Below are 7,379 nucleotides of genomic sequence, written 5' to 3' on the forward strand. Positions count from 1 at the left end.
AAAGGATTCTGGTAGCTGTAGTGATCACATTTTTACAATTCAGGTGAACAGGAACCAAGACCCCTCCAAGAGCACACATCTTTCCCAAAACTGAACTGCAGCACTTGGGATTCAACCCTGTTAATACTTGGACATTCTTGGGATTTAACCCAGTTACTTTTTGCATCAGGTATATTTTGACTGGGAACTGGAGTGCGCGCCTCGCCTTGCTCACTTTTTCACATAATGATATGGGAGTCCCGGGCTCCAGAGGCAGCAGCACCGGGTTATTATGCCCCACTTTGGAGAGCCATAATGATGGTTTCCACCCTCCCCCAATTTTGGGAAAGATGTGTGCTCCAGGAGAGGTGTCGGTTCCTGGTCACCTGAATTGAAAAAATGTTCTCACTACAGCTACCAGAATCCTTAAAGACTGAAAGAGCAACTAAATTGGTAACACCTGAAAAGAAACACAGCCTCCCTGATGATTGTTTGTGACAAGAAAGCACTTGGAGGAGAAGAACTAAAGTGCAACTGAATTGCAGCACTTGGGATTTAACCCTGTTAATATTTGGACATTCTTGGGCTTTAAGCCCAGTTACCTTTTGCATCAGGTATATTTTGACTGGGAACTGGAGTGCGCGCCTCGCCTTCCTCACTTTTTCACATAATGTTATGTTAATGGCATTTGTCGAGCGCACGTACACCTAAGGGCATCATTGCACTAGGAGAGTTGGTAAGGAGTAGGTTCCAGGGCGCCGTTATTAAAAAAGCAAAATCTTCAGGTTTCGCCGGAATGTAAGTTGGTCGGTAGTCTCCCACAGGGAAAGAGGCAAGTTGTTCCACATTTTTGCGGCCACAACCGAAAAAGCACAACCGACTTTGGGGACCAACCTGAAACGGGGCACTACCACCCGAAGAGCGGCTTGGGAACGGAGGGCACGAGTGGGCAGGTAATGGAGCAATTTAGCTTGCAGGAACTTCGCTCCAGTACCATAGAAGGCTCTATGCACTATGCACATGGATTTAAACATAATCCGATGAGCAACGGGGAGCCAGTGCAATTGCCTCAGCAGAGGGGTCATGTGAGCACCAAATGGAGGGCGGATGATGAATCTGGCCACAACATTTTGAAGCAGTTGCAGCCGCCCAATCAAATAGCCAGGTTGAGCCAGATAGAGAGAAATGCAGTAATGCAGAACACTCAGGACCAAAGCAGCAACCACTGGTGCCTGGTGTACTGTCGGAATGAAGGGGAGAACCTTTTAGAGAAACCGAAGTTTAAAGAGGGCAGATTTACATACCGCACTGACCTGTTCATCCATGCTCAGTGTGACTGAGATCTGCACACCAAGATTCCACACGGACGAGACTGGTATCGGAAGAGGACCGAGGGCCAAAAATCTGTTGTCCAGAATAGATGAGGACTAGAGGTGCCCACAACTAGAACCTCGGTTTTACTTCCATTAAGTTTCAACCAGTTCTGCGATATCCATATTCCCAGTTCCTCAAGGCAGCGTCTGAGACGGGATGTCGTTTCAGATTTGGTTAGATCAAGGCGGACCAAGATCTGAGTGTCGTCCGCATAGGAGTAAAAACTGAAACTGTCTGCTGCAATGAGGAGCAGGAGATATCTTATGTAGATATTGAATAAGATAGGGGAAAGTGCAGATCCCTGAGGAACTCCGCAGGACAGAAGGGCAGGGGCAGAGCGGAAGGGGGGAAGAGAGACTGATTGAGAGCGATCCGCAAGGAACACTGTAAACCAGTCAAGCACTTGGCCAGAAACCCCTGCCTCAGAGAGACGGGAGATAAGAAAAGAATGGTCGACGGTGTCGAAGGCAGCCGACAGATCCAATAGCAAAACTGCCCCGACACCGCCCTGATCCACCAGACACATCAGGTTGTCCATTACTGAGTTTAGAACTGACTCGGTGCCTCTGCCAGGCCGAAAGCCAGACTGGAAGGGATCGAAAAAATGACAAGATTCCAGAATGCTGAGAGAAGAGGAGATACCAGTGCCTCCAGAACCTTCATTAAAAACGGCAGAAGAGACATCGGACAATAGTTGGCCAGCACCTCGGGATCCAATGAGGGCTTCTTCAGCAGAAGGATGACCAGAGCATGTTTAAGGGAGCGTGGAATTTCTCCTGTTGCAAATGAGATGTTAACAGCAGATGTAATATAGTTAATTAAATCAGTGGATGTCTCCTGTAGGAGAGCCAGAGGTATGGCATCTGCAGGAGAAGCTGATTTTAGTTGCTGGATAGCGAAGAAGAACATCAGAATTAGAGAAAAGAGGAAAAGTAGACCAGGATCCTGCCATGGGAGGAAGTTTAGCAGGGGCCATATCCTCCGTGACTGACAGGGCCTCAGTTTTTATATTGTCACGAATCGTCGCAATCTTCGTCACAACAAAGGTGGAGATGGAGTCACATGGCTCCTGAGAGGCGGGGCTGCATTATGTCCTGCCTTGGGAGTGGACAAAGTTTGACTAGGTCGAATAGGGCTTTGGGTTTATTAATAGCCCTTTCCACCGTCTGCCCAAAGTAGGCTCATTTAGCATTCACTATATCAATGTAATATGCAGCAAGCATGCTCCGAAAAAGAGATTTAAGTTTGGGGGAGCAGCAAAGTCGCCATTTTCTTTCAGCTTGCCTGCAACGACGTTTGCTTTCCCTAAGGCCCTGAGAAAACCAGGGTTCAGGACGGCGGTTGCGCTGTTTACACAGCTTGATGGGTGCCAATTTGTCAGCAGTGGTTTGGAAGGCGGCTTCCAATGCAGTCAGGGTACAAGTTTCCACACTACTGCAATAGGTTTGTAGTGAACTAATCAGCTCCGATTTAGATACACCTTTCCAGCTGCGCTTGGAAATAGCAGGTTTAGTGGCCATAGTAGGTGGATTTTTAAGTGGAATTGAGAAAGGTACTAAGAAGTGGTCTGACCAGATTACAGGAACGGGGGTGGAGATATAAACATAGGAAGCTGGGGAGAAAATAAAGTCTAGTGTGTTGCCACCATTGTGAGTGGGGGCATTGACACCTTGAAACAGACCTAAATCAGCCATCAATGCTATAAATATGCAACAGGTTTAGCCATGACCTGATTCATAGGCAGATTGAAGTCCCCAATAGTAATTAAATCAGGGTATTTCACTAACAACTTTAGTACAAATACAGGAAATCTGGTATAGAATGTGATATCGGACCCAGGGGGCTGATATATCAGCAGGACTGTGAGAGTAAAAGTAGGATTTATGGAGATGCGAATTAGAATGCATTCCATTTTTAGGGAATGCTTAGGGACTAGACTGGAGACCATGTAGCTTGTTTTTGTAAATAAGGGCTACCCCGCCACCGGGTGGGGGGGCCACGCGATCTTCATTTATTATGGCATACTTTTTGGGGAGGGCTTGATACATAAATGCTGGTGTGTGGAGGGAGGGGAGGCAAAGCCTGCCCCCTCCGAGATAAAGAAAGAGGACTGCCCATGTGGACAGTGTCCAAGAGAATTCACAAAAGAAAACACAGTAACACAGAAGACAGTTACAATATTCTAAAATCGCAATAAAATAGTATTCTGCTACTGGCAGTATGATAAAATAAAGTGCATCAGAGTGGTTTTATAATGACTGGCTTTTAGAGCAGCCTCACCTCTGCTTATGTTTACCTTGTGTGTAGCCCTTTCTGGTATAGTTTTGTTAAATATGTACACTAAATTCTTCCTCTGCCATTGATTTGCAATGAAGGACTGAATGAACCAAATCCGAGCTTCTCTATAGCCAAAGCGCCTAGGAAATTGATACATCTGGTTCGATTGCATGCTGGGAAATTTCCTTACAATAACCACATTAACTTTAACCCATCAGACGTTGTGATATGTCACTTACTCAAGGATGGTCTTGTATTTGTATACATCGTATCCCTTTCTAGTTGTAGTCACCGACTAGATGCTCTTTCTCCCCAATCATGATTCCATGTTTTCCACTAGGAGTTGATCTGGTTCCTTTGAGTCCATCTTAATCTCTTGAGTCCAACTGGGTCGCTTAAGTCCATCTGGCTTCTTCAAAGTACAACTGGGTCCCTCAAGTCCATCAGGTTTCCTTGAGTTCATCTGGTTCCCTTGAGTCTATCCGGCTTGCTTGCCTAGGTCATCTCGAAAATCTACCTAAAGTGAGCAACTAGTCTTAGATGCCTTGAAATGGGCATCAGGGAGTCCCAAAGTAGTAGATCACATATCTCCAAGAACATGTTCATCAAGTGAAAGACCTTCCTTTCAGCAGTTGTACATTCTTAACCCACTCAGAGATCACTAAGGGCCAAGGTTCCAGAACTGGAACAATGCACCCCTTTGTCTGATGTGGGAGCGGTCATGGAAACCGCTGCCCGAGTGGAATGAAAATAAAGACTTCATCAGAAAGAAAAGTCTCTTCCCTTTATCTCATTTCAATACACGGTAAGACCCTTTTCCTTGCATCAAATATATATCATGAGATCTGTCAAAGAATAGAAAAGTTACTGCTCTTACTCAATCAATTCCACTCACGAGTCCAAATGCAAAATTATTGATATATCACATCTCCTCAACTCCCTTTCAACACCTTGTAAGCCAATATGATCTGGATATTGGATTAATCCTGATGCTTGTCACAAAACATGAAATTCTCAAGATCCAGAGATTTGAACATGTTTAGGTGAATTATTGCTTTTCAATAAACCTGGTCTGATTCCAGATGTTAAACATAGGTAACGGTAAAGTAGGCAAAGGTAATGTTAAGGTTTCTAGGCCTTATTAGCCATCTGAAAAAATGGTTGTACATGGTAAGGCTTCAATTGACTGTTCCCCATAAACTTTGTGGATTTAATCTTCCTGAAAAACTAAAAAAGTAATTACATTTAAAATAACAGCCACTTTGAGTTGTTGACGTTCCACATCAAAGGTGGTTTCGACTGGAGGCAATCAAATAATTCTACCACTATCATAGAAATGGTGTATACTTTGCCTGCACAGCAGCCATTTGTCTAGGATAGTGCATTGATATTTCCCAAATGCACCACAAGCAATAGGCCAAAAATACAAAACAAAATGACATACAATTGACATACAAGACACCCGTCCTACAAGAATGCAGTTACAGATATATGGAAAAGTTGTAGCAATAAAATAATAGGTTCTGAGCTAACTTCCTCTATTAACGAATACATAAGTTTATCTTTGTGTATGCTTTGACTGCTGACCACTCTCTCCCAGGAGCACAAACGACCATAGTCAAAGACATATTTTGGGCCAGTCCTTGCGATGTGGGGGTGGTCGGTGGAACCGATCGCCAACCCCCAACCCAATTTAGGACGTATACAGATATGTCCTGAGGACAAAAGTGAACAATTTGTTTGGACGTATATATACATCCAAAGGAAAGTTAAAGGGTTAAATGAACATTTTCTAAAGATGTTACCTTAGCCTTTGCCAAGAGTAACTACAGTATAGCAATACATGCTTACCTCATAAAACAAGGAAAACATTGTGTTTCCCAAATCTACTCCAATCAACAAAGAAAAAAGACAAATAAACAAACAATTGACAAATGAAAGAGATTTACATCATACAAGAATGCAATTGTAGGTTGTTGAAGTTGCACACAATCATTGTATTGTGGGACCACACTATCTGCAACTCTTTCTTACTAAATATTCCCCCTCTAGACCCCTCCGCTCCTCTGGCACCAACTCTTTATGTGTAAAGCGTTTAGCTAAACAGAGGGCAGGAGGTTGATCTCTTTCCACAGCTGGCTCCCTTCTTTGGAACAGCCTACCCCTCCCTCTTCGTCTTGAGCAGGACTTTCTTAAATTCCGGACGCTCCTCAAGACTTTCCTCTTTATCCCTGCCTTCCCCCCACTCTCCTCTGCTAATCTCACAGTTGCTTGTTTGGTGTTCAGGGCCCATATGCATCCACAGGGCCCTGACCTCCCATTCTGAATGCTCCCCTGCTTCTGTCTATCCTCAGCACTTGCCTCGGCTCACTCTCCACCCTGGAGGCTCCCACTTTCCTTACATTGCACTTCATTTGTTGCTCACCCATGAGCAGCACATTACCTATCCCATTCCCCCTCCCTTCTGCACTTGCACATTCTGAACACTCACAAGGCATAGTAGGTTTGTTTCCCCCCTCCCCCTGCCCCTCCCTCTGTATTAAAATTTGTATGTATTTCAATCGTTTTTACATTCTCTTGTCCCCTCCCTGTTGCCCTCTGGTTGCTTTGAAACAGTATTTATTTCCTGTATAAGCGCATAGCAAGCAAACAATAAATAAATAATCATAAAAATCATTAAGCCACCTTATCTTTTATCCAATTTATATTAATTATCTGATTTGTTTCTGATATACATTTTCGAAAACAATATATTTTTAGTTAAGAACAATTAAAAAGCAGCAACTGAATATTACATCACAAAAAAGAACTAAATAGTGTATTGATGTTTCCAAGATGTACCTTAACATGGCTAAACATAAATATTTACATAAAATTGACAATTACAAATGCCACCCATTATATAAATGCCTGCAATTAAAATAAGTACTGAAAATGGCTGCAAGTGTTACACGTATTGAGAAGGAAATTAATTTTCCTATTAACAAACACACATTCTTTTTTTCTGATTTGGTTTATTAACATTTTATTAACCTTTTATCTTAGTCAAGATCCAACAAAATGTATCAATACATTCAATTATAAAACAAGAAAAAGAAAAAGCTAAAAATAGAATGAACAGACAAGAACATCTACAAAAGGAAAAAACAAGAAAAGCAGCATTCTATGTATTCAAGCCCAAGAGTATCTTTAGAAATGTATTTCTTAAACCTGAGCCAATATCTCTTCGATCTTTTTCAATAACCATCTGTTAATAAATGAGATGCTCGATGATGCTTCAGGCTCACACAATTCTTCACTGATGCAGATTTCCTCTCTTAGGATTGTTTACATTGCAATTATACAACCCAAAATGGTTCTTAAAATGTGACTGAGGCCTTAAATTTGAAAAGCCCAAATTTGATTCACACCTATTGAAATGATGGGGGGGGTCTATTCGGCTCAAATAATATGAAGCATGTGGAGCTCAAACTCAAAACGATTCAAAAGATTTGAACCCGAATTTGAGACGATCAAATTGATAAGAGCATCTGTTGGCTTCACCCAAACTCACACCTCTTCTATGTCCATTTAGGGATTTATTACGAGGGCTGTTAATGTGAAAGGTATTTGTACCGCGCACCGTCACCGCCGGAGTGGTCCCCAGGTGCTCTGGCGGATCTGAAAAGGCGGGTGTGAAGAAAGGGATGGGTTGGGGGTTAGTAGAGTGCAGTGGGAATAGGAAAGTGAGAGTTATGATATCCTGTTGG

Source organism: Ambystoma mexicanum, chromosome 14 (genome assembly GCF_040938575.1).
Source record: "Ambystoma mexicanum isolate Mex_15411 chromosome 14, UKY_AmexF1_1, whole genome shotgun sequence".
NCBI classification, from domain to species: domain Eukaryota; kingdom Metazoa; phylum Chordata; class Amphibia; order Caudata; family Ambystomatidae; genus Ambystoma; species Ambystoma mexicanum.